Raw genomic sequence first — 15814 nt, 5'->3', positions numbered from 1 at the left:
GAGACTTCAGATTGGTCATGAGGTCAGTTACAGTTCTTCTGGGTAAACGTATTTGAGTATCTGTAGGCATTCAATTTGAGGATTTTTTTTCAAACTCCATCCATTGTATGAACGTGTTTAAGTAAAATAAGCACAAAAGTTATATAAAAAGTGAGAAAGCAAACTTTGTTTCTTTAGAAACTGCAAAAGTAGTAGGCCCAACATCATTATGCCAAGGCTCAATGTGTGTTCATGGAGATATGTACACTGACATGGGAAAATGGATGCATTATGCATGAAAGGAATATGTTCACATGTACAAATATAGTCATTCATATTTAAGTACATTTTCTCATATGAAATTCAATACAACTTGATCTCTGCCATCTGGGTTTCACATAATTTGGCTCCAGAATTTTCTGTAAAGATTATCTTGAAGCTATAAACTAAGCAAAAACAAAGTTGTGAAATCATTTTCTCTAAAACCTCCTCCCATGTTTTCGGATTGTACCTTTTAGAATAAATCCACCAAAAATTTTCTTTTACCATAGTTAGTGTTGCGCACATATTTGCTTATTATGCCATATAATTCTCCCTCTTCTCATTTCCCTTGTACCTAAAACATGCCTCTGTGTCCACGCCCTCTGCCAGAATTCAAAGAAATATGTGTTCCACTTTTAACTTACCTACAACTGAAAAGATTGTTTTTAAATTGGGTAAAATAAAAAATAAAAATCTAAAGGAATTTTCTCAGTCAAAAATGAAAATCTTTTCTTTATGGTGGGAGGTATAAGTTAGAACAACATGTGCCTTATAAAGTGCTGTTCATAGCTGTCCACAAAGGTAAAGATTAGAAAGGTTAGGACATTATCCAGTAGTTATTCATAGGTCATCTTTAAAAATTCTCTCTCTCTCTCTCTCTCTCTCTCTCTCTCTCTCTCTGTCTTTCTTTCTCTTTCTCCGTCTTTCTGTGTCTCTCCGCTTCTCTCTGTCTCTCTGTCTCTGTCTCAGACACACACACACACTCAGAGAGGGAGAGAGAGAGAGAGAGAGAGAGAGAGAGAGAGAGAGAGAGAGAGGAATTAAGCAGAACAGAGTCATACATGTACCAATTCTAGATTCTGGAGAATTTTAAGAGAACGATGACTTGATCACATAGATTGAGTGTCTCAAATTCATGTTCATGCAGTGCACAGAGGCCTTCAAGGGTGATAAAGTTTTCAACAAGGACACATTTTTGCCATTGATTTTAATATCAAGGATATTCTTCAATATTTTAAAACTGTAATCTTTAAAAATACTGTCTCTTTAATGGATACGTAAGAAATCTTAGATAGCTGTTTAAATCTTGAACTACACAGTAGCTATCATATACCATATTAACCTATTCTGCTTCAATTAATTCGTCCTATGGCATGTATCTCTAAAAATAATTTAATACTTGGGCCATTTAAAAGGTTAAAAGTTATACATTTCTAAGTGTATAACTGGTCAATTAAAGGATTTATAACTTGAATTGTACATTAGATGCTTTTAAATTTTTGCTAATACAACAAGCATCATGAACTGTTCACTTAATGTTAGTTCAGTAATTCAGTTTTAAAACTTCTTTTGAGTATGAGTATCAATAGTGAAAATGCTTAGAGAAAGAGCGAGACAGAGACACAGAGAGACAGAGAGACAGAGACAGAGAAAGACAGAGAGAGGGAGAGACAGAGACAGAGAGGGAGAACAGAGAGAGAGAGAGAGAGAGAGAGAGACAGAGACAGAGACAGAGACAGAGAGACAGAGAGAGAGAGTGAGAGATCAATCGCAGGTAAAAGAAACTGAGGCATAAATGTTCAACGCTTTTTTTACTACAGAATTAGATTACCTTCACTCTGTTATCAGGTCCATATGAACACTGATTTCACATTGTTCCAAGCACATTTTCATTAAGTTCATGATCTGAATTAATAACTATTTACACATGTTTAATTCAAACAATATCCATACACAAATAATTTGGGAGTCATATATGAATTTATTTAATTCGATTCCCTTTGGAATGGTGCTTATTTTACTGGCAAAAAAACAAAAATTTCCCATTGAAAGATTAAAGGGTTATAATGATGAGATTAGTGTATCACTCCTCTTGTTGGGTGAGTACGGTCATTGGAAATTTGTAGATCCAATCCCCTTAATAGATGCCATTGGTGCTTTTCTATATAGTCAATGCCCCATTGACTTAACAGAAACCCACTAGGGCCATGTTATTATGCAGATTACCTCATCAACTATCCTACACTGGGGCATATGAGAGCACTTGAGGAAACCCAGTGTTGCTCCCACTTCATTTACTCTCAGTGACCCATTGTTCTCAATGGTTTTTCATCAAAAATTAGCTCAGCCAAGAGAAGCATGGGTTTAGAGATCATTGGGTGCTCACATAAACACTGTATCTAGTGTGAGGCAATTACTGGTGATTTAGTTCCTGTTATGTGCTCTTCCAACTCCAAAATTTGACGTATTAGAAAGCTATTGATGAGGTTAAAAGGAACCTCATTCAACATTTATTTCCATTCACCTTGAATTCTACCCTGCTTTAATGCAATCAGTCATTGAAACTTGGGCGGGCATGAATTATGTCAATTCTAAGTGATTTTCAGATAACCCAGTATTACCTTCATTTTTTTTTTAATGTACAGTTGATTCATACCACAGCAATGACTTAAAGGTAGAAAATTAAAGGAAAGCATTAAAGGAAAGCAACTTTGAAGTATTGTCAAGCCTCTATATAATTGCTAAACTATTTGATGTCTTCTTTAATTAACATTCATAAACACAGAACTAACAAACCTTTGAGTTTTGCATTTAATTTAAAAGCCAAGCTGTTTGAGCAGAGGATGGGCATATTTTACTCCTCAACATCCTCTGAGAGTCACACTTAAGTTTGATTAAACACCTTTCCTATTCTGCTGCTGGTGTGAGTTTCCTTTTACGGAGGGTGACCTTGGCTTAGGATATGAAAGTTTGTTATTAAACTCACGGGCTTGCTATCAAGGTGGACATCAACACTTGCAAAGCAATCCCCCTTGATGCATTTCTCGTTTGAGCTGCATGTCTTTTCAGTGTTCACAGGAATATCCAGGGTATCAAACAAGGACATATGCAAAATGGGTCCGTCATTTCTCATGCAAAGGAGATTCTGCATTCTGCGTAATAGATTTGCTTTGTTGGGTAGTGGAATGCGAGCTATCTTCTCCTGCACTTCGTAACAGCTGCCAACCACTCCCACATAGACCAAATGTCTTTACTTAAAACAAAAGCACCTTCCCTTAGAGAGAGCCAAAATGGAGACTAAGCTTGTTTTTCTCACCACACATAAAAATATAGGAAGATCTATAAACAGCTACCATCATTTGAACTCACGCTCACCTATTTTAAATACATACATCCTCACACGTTTAACACATATAATCACATGCTAGTCTTGGTAGGCTCTGAATTAATCTAAATAATCAGAAAACTAAGTAGTATAAACAACTCTCAACCAGCCAACTGAATGGATCATCTCAGAGATCCTTTCCAAGATGCTCTCCGGTTTTAATTGAATTTATATTATCCTGCTCAGACACCTTCAACTCATGACACGGAAGTCATAGTTTGCCTTTGCCGTCCTGTAGCGGATTTGCCAGTTACTAGATGGGCTCAGAGTTTCTGCTGGAATGTAATTCATCTTCATTGTTTCTGTGCCGACAGGATGGAACCTGCTTACAAATTTTACAGCTAGCAATACTTTTTATTGTTGTTCTGAAAGGGCTCCTGAGGGCTTTCTATTTTATTTTTAGGAACATTGTGAATTTTTTCCCCTTTATGCTATACTTTTCACTATTATGAGTGATGACCCTGGAATTCTAGGGAGGAAAAAGAAAAGAGCCAACACCCACCAAACTCTGTGACTGTCGTGAGTGTTAATGCAATCTTCCAGGTCTTTGATTTATTGCAGGTGGTACATTTTAACTATGTTATAGTTAATGAGGAATATCAACAGCCCTGGTGGAATACTGCCATTCCTTCAAACTAAAAGACCATCCTTGTGTCTCAAATGCCTTGCAGCAAAAGAAAAAAGAAAAGAAAGGTCAAAATAAGGAACCATATTTTTCTGGTTTTTTTTTTTTTAAGAGATTGTTCTCACCCCAACTAAATAAAATCAAGACAATTTTACAATGAAACTAAGAAACCGTATCACGGTTTTAATGAGCCCCTGTTCCTTTCAATGCTTCATTTTAAAATTCCTTAAAGTTCCTTTAAAATTCCTTAGGCTTCGTTAAATTCAAGGGTATGGAAAAGAGACATCCATAAGGCAACATGAGGGTGGATGTGGCTTCATTAACATTTTAAGAACTTCTATTTACAAGTCACCCTGTGGAAGGTGACTTCTCCTCACATGAACGAGAACATAGACAGTCCAACAAACCCAGCCTGGAACAGGAGGGTCAAGGGCCACACCAGAGAAAGAGAGAGACACAGGGCTCCATGCAGAGGACAGACTATGACAGTAGTAAAAATGTAGCTGCCGGGGAGCTACATCTCAGTTGTAGGGAACAGCAATTCAGTCTCCTGCAGCATTTGCAAACATGTTGCAGACTCCGAAAGCAGTTTTCCATATGTGTTTATGGCTGTTTTTAAAATTAGTTTTTATAATTGTATAGTACCCCCCAAAAGTGTCTATTTTAAAATAGCTTTGAAATTTGAAAACGACCCCTTCCAACACAAAAGCTGGTTAATAGTTGGCTTCTATTCCTCAATCATGAGGTGTTTAGTTGTTGTTGTTGCTTCTCTGTAACAATAGCTACATGATAGTGAGTAACCTAGGGCTAACATTGTAAGTAGTTTATTTCTAGAGAAAGGATCATAAAAATGCAGAAAATAATTGCATTCTCTCCCAGGTGCTACATTCAAACAAAAGTGATCGTGTTTTCAACATTTACTAAAACTGATATTTTCTTGTAATTAGTTTTGTTTAAATTAAAATTATGAATAATTTACTGCTTATTGGATTAGAGAAATGATAAAGTTATGTCAAAGCATTATTCTATGATCATAAACCTAAACCGAATCCTGGTAAGCAATTTAATTGCATTGCTTTCATTGTATCAAATTTTAATTTTAATTAGAATTATAATTCTTGTTGTATTGCTCAGAGTACATTACTGATTAACAATTTTATGCTAAACACAGAGGCATCATGGTTATTCCAGTTACTACAGCAGTAAAATTTTAAAACTTATGAGCTATCTGTATTAACAAACTTATTGAAGAATATTGAGTGATATCATGTAAACATATGATATTGAATATATATGAAATTCATGTGCTATTGTCCAAACAGAATGCGTGTCTTATTCTGAGGTTGATTAAAAGTAAGTTTTCTGTTTTCAGTCACGTATGATTGTTATGGGCATATACAAATAAGTCTTGTCAAAGTATAGTTTTCACTGTCAAAATAAACATTACTCATGAGATAACTTCTATTCTTCATGGGACAATGTTATGGAAAGTAGTTATGGAAGTAGAATTAATCCTGAATCTTTGTGCAATTTGGCAGAGATAGAATTTAACACATAGTCAGATGTCTATACAGCAGTATGTAATTCTGCCTTCTAGGATGTGTGTAACAGTGTTACCGGAAATATGAGATCCTTATATTACCATTGACTAAAATAAGGAAATTATTTGATACATTATTTCATTCATTTCACTTTCATCTGCTTCAGTGCACAATTAAAATTTTCTCTATGCCCAGGCTAGAGGGGAGAAACTATGATTTTCTTTCCTCTTTCTATGTGTGTCAATTTTTTCATGTATTCTATCCTGTTCAAATTTTCTGGTTTGAAAACATTTTTTTAACTTTGTACTGATTCTTTGTGAATTTCACATCATTATTTCCAGTCCCACTCGTCTCCCCATCTCTTCTTATCCACCCTGTGCCTTTGAAACCTCCTCCTAGAATTTAAAACAAAATAAATCTTGCCCTGGGAGCTGCAATGTTTCCCATTGTCACCTAGTATACCTATTTGTCTACACATTTTCACTTGCAAATGTTCATTGCAATTCTAAGACTGTGGATCCTCCCTGAGACTCTTCTCAGCTATCCTGTTGTTGCCTGAGTCATGGAGATCCTGCAGCTCTGGATCTGTATGACTGGCCCTTTCATGTGCTCTAGCAATTCATAAATGGTGTATATGTTGGTGTCAGCCAATTCAAAGCCGTGGATCTGGGCCTGGGAGGTAGCTGAGTTGGTTATCCCAGCAGCTCTCTAGCACCTTCACCAACAGGGCTAGCTCTCCAGCACTGTTCGGGCTAGCTCACTGACTGCTGCAGCAGGCAAATGTCAGGGTCAGCACTCCTGTTCTCCTGTCTTCTGGGGCCAGCTCATCCATGCCTTTACCAACAGCACTAGCTAGCTCTATTGTGCTGCCCAGGAGAAGTTCAGGGTCTGACCAGCCTAGTGCTGCAGTGAGGGGCAAGGACAGCTCTCCTGCTTTCACCACCTCAGGTCTTCTTGCTCACAAACCTGCTGCAGTTGGTGAGGGATAAATGAGGAAGAGAGTGGCCAGGGCCACTCTCTAGAAACTCATATTTCATCACCTTCCCAATTGGTCCCTTAACTCTTCTATTTGTACATGGCTGTCCCCTTGCCTGATAGAAACACTGTCCACATTTCTATTTACCTTTCTCAAGCTTAGCTGTTCACCGAGACCTACCCTTGTGATCCTTCATTTCGGAGGGCTCAATATGGATCTTTTCATTTGCTTGGTAATCGGTCTGACTTCTTGTAAAATCCTGGCCAGAGCTTCATTGTTGCTGTTGTTGCAGTTGTCCTTGTTGTTTCATTTTGTCTTGTTTGCTTCTGTCTTTGAGAGGTCAAGAAGACTGGAATACCAAACACTGTATCTTAACCACACTTCTGAGTATTTCTGTTCTGTACACTGAAATGGAGGAGTGGAAGAGGAACCTTCAAGTGCATGGTCTTTCTAGCCTTCCACATGGGTCTTCAGAGGATGGTCCAGGAGGTGTCCATTAGATTCCAGTAGTATAAGCAATACATAATATTAATATCATCACCAGGGGAGGGCAAGGACATAATTCTTGGCAAACAGAAAGCTCTATGTCATATGCTAGATGCTTAATGAATATTTGTTCAATGGAGAAGTGGAAATCACTAGAAAAGTAATAACCGTAGTGTGGTTTGTCTTTATAAAATAGTCCTTCATTTCCTGACATTGAATTGGGCCTATCCTGTTGCTATCTTATCTTAAAAGTGTTTTTCATATTATAGTCTCTCTGTCTCTCTGTCTCTGTCTCTGTCTCTGTCTCTCTCTCTCTCTCTCTCTCTGTGTGTGTGTGTGTGTGTGTGTGTGTGTGTGTGTGTGTGTGTGTGTGTTTGTGTTTCTTCAAAGTGAAGCAAGGCATTATAATACAGAAGAGGTCTGAGTCTAGATAATGGTATAGAATATAGAGTAAGTCAAAAGTCATGGAAATCCGATGCAGGATTTGGAAGAGGAAATATATTGTAAAAAACTAATGGAGCTTTCAAAGGCCTTAAGAACTGGACTCTTAAAAGCATGGTTTTTAAGCTAACCTTTAAAGTACAAGGATTTTGTGTAGGTGATTCAGGGATTCCGTAAGGCTTAATTGGTATTTGGGTGTTAAATGTTTCATATAGTTTTAAGGCTTTAACTTTAAATGTACTCAAACATCATCAATAAACTGGAAAGCTCTAAAAACCTTAACATTTGTTCTTAGTTTGTAAAACCTTTTATTCTTAGTGCAAAGAAATCATGTATCCTATTAAGTCATTTTATCTATACTGTATGTAGCTTTACACTTTTATTGTCATTTACTCAACAATTTTTTGCTACCCAAAATATTTGGAAATATCTTACTTGAGAGTAATTGGGCTTACAAATGAAAGGACTTGTTTCTAGTCAGAGGCAGCGTGCATTTGGAGTCTATGTATTTATTGACATTTTTCTCATGGGACTAGTATAGGAGGTACATAGTCAATTCTCGTTATTTTCAGTAGTTATATTATAGAGACTCGCAAAGAACACCAACTTAACTATTGCTAAATCATTGCTCTTTTAGGAAATACAAGGATAGGATCTTATGAGCCTCTACTCACAATATTTTTTATCACACAATCAATATATAAGCTTGTTTTATTTGTTTTGTGGTTAAAGGTACCTTATGTAATAGATATATATGGTTGATTCATTAACATTGAACTCAGAGGCCAACAGCATTATCACTCAAACCTGAACAAAGCGGTTCTCATACCACTGCCTTCTGTTTTGTAACATACACCAATGCATTCTTATGAGAAAGAACATTGCATAGTATTTGAGCTCAGCAATCATTTTAAACAATAACCCCAACAAAAAGAACAGGTGTGTGAATGAATGAATGAATGAATGAATGAATAAATAAATAAATAAATAGACATGTTAAATATCTGAGAAGTTTGCTTCTTAGAAAACCCAAAAAAGTACTCTGAAAAAAAAAATGGCCATTTTACAAATGCAGATAGTTGTCAACTATAGCTATTAAAACAACACATTTTGTGTGAACAGCCATGCCAATCAGTGTGTACAAAGTATGAGTAGCTGCTATCATAATCATCATCATCATTATTTAGATGAAAATTTTTGCCACCTACATGAATTTACAAATATGGAATCTGTGTGTAGAAAGAATCAATTACATTTTTTTTAAATCCACCATAGGGATTAAACACTAAGACAGTAGCTCCTTGGCTTAAAGGGTTATTCAAGTGAGAAGCTAAAAGCAGGACCTATTGGGACACAGGTTGCTAGAATGGATGGTAAAGTATGGTTCACCTGTAACACAGTCCTGTGGCTGCAGTAGGTCCTGGGGAACGATTATGAGGGAACTTGGGCTGGTTCAAAGGAGGAATTCTAAGTCCTCATCACACTGAGTCATTTTGACCGTCCCAATTTAGTTTTTATAAATAGGGTCTCTCCTTAAACCTAGAGCTTGTCAGTGAAGTTAGTCTGTATAGCAAGCAAGCCTCTGTGTCCCTGTTCATGCCATTGATCTGAGCTCTCTGTATTTTGGTAGAGTTTGATCTCAGGTGCAAAACTTTGCAAAGCAGACCTTGTCTGGGCTGAGAGTCATTCAGCCCAGGCCTTTTATTCTAGTTCATCTTTAAAAAAAAAAAAAAACAAAAAAAAACAAAAAAAAAAAAACACTGATAGATTATCCCAGTTTCCTTTAGCATAACAAAAAGAATTCTGTAGTACAGAAGGAAAAAAAAAAACTTCTGAAAATCGGAGAGAAACTGATATTTAACCTTTTTCTTTACAGGGATTTTGGGAAGGAGGATTAGTTAAAAACAAAAATAAAGACAATAAAATTCTCTGAGACCAGTGAAGCACATGTTTATGAATGAAGGCACTGAGAACCATAGAAAGAGGAATGAGATTCGGTGTCCTTAAAATACCACCCAAAACTACTGAGAGCAGTTTTTTGTTTGTTTCTAGATTAAGAAGGAGTGCTAACAGGAGATTTTTCTGTCTTTCCAGAATGTTTAGCCACCCAGAGATTGAATTGTGCCAGGTGGAGTTTTTCCAAGCTTGCAATATTTACAATTCTCTATTTACTAGTTCCTGGACACAGTCAGATACAAGCACAGCAGCAAATACTTCTATCTCCCACATAAAGAAAAGCACACACATCAGAGACAACATTTCACACAGACTAAAAAGGTCCCTGGGTTCATACACCAAAATCCATTGTATTCGGTTCGTACAAAAAAAATTAAGATGTGTTTCTGTATTAAATAAGTGTGGATTTTTTTCAATTTCATTTAGATTATCAAATAAAAATGGAACAATTTACCAGTTTTACAGGTAACAAGAAAATATCATTTAAAACGAAATGTGGAAGAAAATAAGTAATTATGTGTATAGGTAATCTACTTTATGAACATAAATACCTTGTTTTAGGAAATAACCTAAGATTATGTTAAAGTTCCGACTTGAGTAAGAAGCAGTAAAGAGACCCTGCATCAATACCACCAGGTGTTGTTTGCTTTTCAACACTCATCCATACACTGTGGGAAGTTGTCAAAGTTGATGTATGTACTGTCTACCTCCCCCCAGCAATGAGCCTCCCTTAAATTCTGCTTTTTAAGTATGCTCTCGAAGTTCAGGCATTAATATTTTTATTTTCAACTGCTCCTGCCTTCAAGGTTTTATACCACTATTGATTTCAATACCTGTGAATCAGTATGTTTTTTAAGGACCTCTCTCTCTACCAGTATGCAAGGGCTACTGCTGGAAAAAGAAATGTATTTCAAGGAAACCATGCTTAGATCACACACACACACACACACACACACACACACACACACACACACACACACACACACATACACACACACACAAATCAAAAGAAAGAAAGGGATTTCATTGAATCTTGGATCAATAATATTTGACCTTATCCAGCATTTAATTGATTGGCTCTCCAAATCTGTAAACTGGAGGATTACAGTGCTGGTTAGAGAGGCTGTTTTACAGCCTGTACATTTGTATTGATCATGGATGTATTAGGTCATGGTTATCATTTAACAGATAGGTCAGAATGGGAGAATTATTCACTTAGTTTTCCTCAGAGCTGTGATCCATCTGTAGGTTGGCGATGTTTTTGACAAAGAATGTCTTTGTTTAGAATTGCGAACTCTATTGAACTCTTTTTGCACCAGATAGTGTGTGTGTGTGTGTGTGTGTGTGTGTATGTGTGTGTGTGTGTGTGTGTGTGTATGTGTGTGTGTGTGTGTGTGTGTGTGTGTGTGTGTACCATATATTATGGAGGACCAGTGACTAAATTCTTTGTCTTCTAAACTAAATATTTATATGCCCTTAGAACAAATATGTGAAGTTTTAATGATCAGTGTGGCTATAATTGGAAAGATTCCCTCTAAAGAAAGAAGTAATATTAAATCAGGTCATAAAGGAGGTACGACAGTTAAGAAAAGATAGCAGAATATCACTGGCTCTCTATCTCTGCCAGAAAAGAGAAAGATGTTTCTATGAGCACCAAGGGAAATAGTGTTGTCTGGAAGGCATGAAGAGTGTGTCAGGATAAAGTTCCACTTCCACCTTGGAACCCCCAGACTCCAGTTATCTCAGAGGTAAGCATGTGCTGTTTAACCACCCCAGGCGGTGTCCATGTGTTAGGACTATAAAGTTCAGTCACTTGGAGTTTACAAAAGATTAAAAGTACTCCAGATAAACACAAGCTATTTATCTGATATTATAGTTAAGAAGTTCTCTGGAAATTGTTACACTGTCTAGAGCTAAGTATAATTTAAGAAGAAAGATATAAATACAATATAGGAAGGGAAGGTATGATGCAAAGGCAGCTTGCATTTTGAGTTTGAAGAATGGTAACCAGTAGAGCTTAGAGTACTGTGCTGTAGCTAGTTTTTATTGTAATAACATCATCCATATACATTAGTTTCTTCAAAATTCAAGTTTCCATGTAAGATATCTAGGAGATAATACTTAATATTTTTTAAAGTGAGAGTGAGACAAGGCCATCTGACCTACCTGGGCACAGCTAGAACATAATTGTCACTCTAAAGGATTTGCAAAGCTGACATTCTCACATCGTTTTCATTATTTCATCAATAGTTATCCAATTAAAGAAATCACTGTATTTTTCTTTGAAGATAAATTAAATATCTGTTCTTTCCTTCCCTGATTACCTGCATTAAATGGATCATGACTAAGTAATTTATGATAAATACAAATAGAGCTTCCTGGCTGGTGATACTTGGCATTGTTTGCCATGGGAAAATCCTTCCTTGAAAGCTCTGACATCCAAGTTCCTCTGCAGAATTTACTTCCACCACAAGCCCGCAATCTTCTCGATCTCTTTAAATGAACTTACTCAAAATACTCAGAGCCTGCTGGGCATATATATCAACTCTGACTCAAGTTGTCAAAGCGAGTATTTCTGACACCTAAATGAGGGCGTTTCTGAAGGCATAGATGAGAGATATTAGCATAGGGTCAGCAATGATCAAGTTCCTGACAATGCATCGGTGCTGACAAAACTGGTGCTAATTCCCATCATTACAAATACCAGAACGGCTGCCCTGTCCACCATCTTGGATCTCTCCAGCTGTCTCATTATCTTTGTAACAATGCACAAGAGGCAAGCTTAGGAGCGCTGCTCAGCGAGAAGAACATCTTTTTCCCCCTCTGATAATTTTCCGAATCTCCTGAATAGTGTAAACATTCTTAAAGGTGCCAGGATTAAAGGGCAAGTGGCAGAGAGCTATGCGGAAAAGAATGACGTCATCTGAAAAATACTTGAAGATTAGTTTCGGTGGAGTTGGTAACAAGGAGTAGAAAGCAGGAACGGACTAGCCTCCTTCAGAGTTTCTTCCTTCAGTTCAGACAGGGAAAAATAGCCTGTGCTAAATATAGAAAGAAACAGGACACATAGTATTTTTTTTTTTTTTTTTTTTTTTTTTTTTTTTTTTTTTGGAGCTGGGGACCGAACCCAGGGCCTTGCGCTTCCTAGGCAAGTGCTCTACCACTGAGCTAAATCCCCAACCCCAACACATAGTATTTCTTAATTAGGAATTCTTCTGACTGTACTTTTCAGGAGATAAAAGGCACTATAGTTTGTAGTTAGGGGTGGAGATGGTCTTGCTGAAACCATTCCAACCACTTACCACATTCAATTTCCATGAGCTCCTCTCCCCTAGCTTGTGTCATGTCTCTCTGTTTCTTCCCCTGACTTCTGTGGTCTATCTCATAGATGAATCTTAACACCACTCTCTAAGCAGAAAGAGAGGTTGCACAAGGATTAGGGGACTAGCATCAGTGACACTAACCCTCACTGCTCAAGAACCAGTTCTGTTCCCATCATCGATGTTGACGATGATAGTCCATTGACCCAACAGCGCATGGAAAGTTAAGAGGCCTGTGAGGACTTCTGGGAGTCCTGCTGTGTAATGCCAAATGATGTACCAAAGCTATGCTGTATTTTCTGCACCTCTTAAAGCATGACTCCATAGTCAGATGCTAAGTAGGAGGAAAATTCCTCTCACTCCCATACATCGCACGTGGCCGTTTGTGCTTAGCTGAGCGAGCGGATATGTTAGCAACAGCAGTGTGTCATCACCGAGATTATGAAATTTGAGACAGAGGAGAACAAAGTAAAAATGTAGGCCTCTCCCAAAGTCATTCTTTCCCTATAGCAATCAAAAGCACACCTTCATGAACTTAGTCATGTAATTGTTATTGCTCTGAGGAAAAAGGAGTTCCCTATGAAAGAGTTACAGGTAGGAAGGAAAAGTGTCCCCAATGGAGGTGTTGCAGCAATGAGGGGAAAGGCTTACCCAGGGAAAACCGTAGCTGAGCTAAGGGAGGAATGTTCTCCCTGAGGAAGTGAGGAAGTGTTATCATGGGAAACATGGGAAAGACATCCAGGCAGTCAGGAGCCAAAAAAAAAAAAAAAAAAAAAAAAAAAAAAAAAAAAAAAAAAATCGCACTGCATAACAACCTCACACAAGGACACAAGACAGGGTAGAAACATGAGAAGGTGACTACCTCTACTTGGGCTCAAAGCAGCAGTGAGGTGAGCAGTTTTATAAAAGCCAGGAAAGGCAGTCTTTATAAAGGGTTTCTTGCGCTTGTGTGCGGGAGTAGGTACAAAGTATTTCAGGGTGAAAGGCATTGTTAGAATTATTGAGGTCTGAGGTCTGAGGTCTTGAGGCAAACTCAGAGATTGCTGGGATTCTTTTTCTTGGCCCTGGTCTCTGCTTCGACCTTTAACCATATACAGGCATTGGTGGAATTTCTTGCTCAGGAGAAAGTGGTGTGTGTGTGTGTGTGTGTGTGTGTGTGTGTGTGTGTGTGTGTGTGAGAAGGCATGCTCAGCAATTGGTGGTTTGGGTAGATTTTCAAACCTGGAAGTGGACTTGAATCCTTTTCCTTACAGATTATATAACAAATATTCATTTTGAATCATCTTAAAAGTCAGCATCCTACCCCACCACAAACTGCCTGCTGGCTGCTATCTGATAACTTTCTCTTTCTCTCTCTCTCTCTCTCTCTCTCTCTCTCTCTCTCTCTCTTTTTTTTTCTTTTCTTTTCTTCCTTCCTTCCTTTCTTTCTTTTCTTCCTTCCTTCCTTTCTTTCTTTTCTTCCTTCCTCTCTTTCTTCCTTTCTTTCTTTCTTTCTTTCTTTCTTTCTTTCTTTCTTTCTTTCTTTCTTCTTTGCTTTCATTTACTCTTTCTCATATAGGTATGCAGATCCTACCTTGTTAGAGTCTTTGTTTTTTAGAATTGTGCTATTTGGGCATTGTGAGTAAAATGTATATTATAAGTCTATATTATAGATGGCTTTGTTGATCAGAGGTTTTTGTCATCTAATTTTGGAATTTCATTTATATCTAAGTCCTGTGTGTGTGTGTGTGTGTGTGTGTGTGCAGCTTGAATCCCAGTCTGAACCTCTTGCTGAAAAAGAGGCAAGGAGCTCTATGATAGGAAATGTGTGCATCACAGAAGAAGAGGGAGGAGGAAGAGGAGGAAGAGGAGGAGGAGCATAGCTGAAAAGAAAGGAAATGCAATTGTTGACATGGCCTTGAAGAATATTGACAACCCAAGAGGGAGGTGCTGATGACAGAGTTAGGAACTTATTAGATATCTGGTTATTAATCAGTAGAGAAGTTTAGTATCAAAAGGCATGGGGCTCAGTGTGTTAGCATTATGGAGATGATACAGTGGGTTAAGGTAAATGTTACTCTTGTTCTTGAAGTTTATTTCTTGGGTTTTTTTTTTTTTTGTTTTTGTTTTGTTTTGTTTTGACATGGGATAGCGATTGAACATTTCCATGCTGGAAAGAACCTATGGAAACAGACAGAATTTACTTTATACAAGTTTGGGATTAAATGGAGATCCCTTGCTCACAAAGGCAAGCAAGCAGACACACCAACAGCAGCGTTATGGCGAGGCAGAAGGTATCAGGAGTGAGATAACATCAGAGAGAAAGAAACGAGGTAATGTCTAGGAAAGAAACAGGAGATGTTGTCTTTTTGTGAAGGAAAAAGAAAGCAGCTAATATTAATAAGAAAGAGCAACAAACAAGCAAAAGAAAAAACAAAATAAAAAATCCCAACCAAACACAAAAAGCAGGATATCACGATTCACAGTTAAATATCAGGTGCCATTTGCCTGTACTACAGTGGCTAGACCTGGACTGAGTCCCAGGCAAAGCTACAATGTCAAAGTGTCCCATTAGGCAGTAAGCAATGATTAAAGAAATTGTTAAACAGTGTCCGGGTCAAGCTGGGGTTGAACAGCACCGATTAGAAAAGAACCTGTGGAGAAATGTTTTCTGAGTGGCTCAGGAGAGCTGGCAGCTCAGAGGAGAGGAAAAGAAAAGAGATGAGGAGAATGATTTGCATAGTGGAGAATTAGCAGGGTGGTCATGGCGGAAAGCCCGATGTTGGCTCTGTATCCTGACAAAACGCATCTGAAACATCCGCCCAGAGGGTAAAGTCTGGGCGGGAGGCAACTGGAGACAGGTTAGTAGCAAGGAAATAGGAAGTGACTGAGACACTACATGTCTCAGTTGTGTTGAAGAATATGTTCCGTGCGCACAGGTCAAAAAGAAATGATGAATTTAATTTCCGGGTTATTTTGGAAGCAAGTTTTAGGGGAGTGGTTCAATTCCCAAAGATTGATTCCTTTTTTTCCTATTCTGACATTTGTTTTGATTTCTAATTTGTAGTCTGTTCAATAGCTGAA

The 15814-nt window shown here is 37.7% G+C and overlaps 1 protein-coding gene across 11 annotated transcripts in view; it reads left to right on the top strand.

Annotated features, from left to right (window-relative positions):
* Positions 1-15814, top strand: part of Pcdh9 (protocadherin 9) — an 898173-nt gene that overhangs the window by 828919 nt on the left and 53440 nt on the right. The gene's annotated exons all lie outside the window — the stretch shown is intronic.

Source organism: Rattus norvegicus, chromosome 15, assembly GCF_036323735.1.
Source record: "Rattus norvegicus strain BN/NHsdMcwi chromosome 15, GRCr8, whole genome shotgun sequence".
NCBI classification, from domain to species: domain Eukaryota; kingdom Metazoa; phylum Chordata; class Mammalia; order Rodentia; family Muridae; genus Rattus; species Rattus norvegicus.
This window is presented reverse-complemented; position numbering and strand designations above follow the sequence as displayed.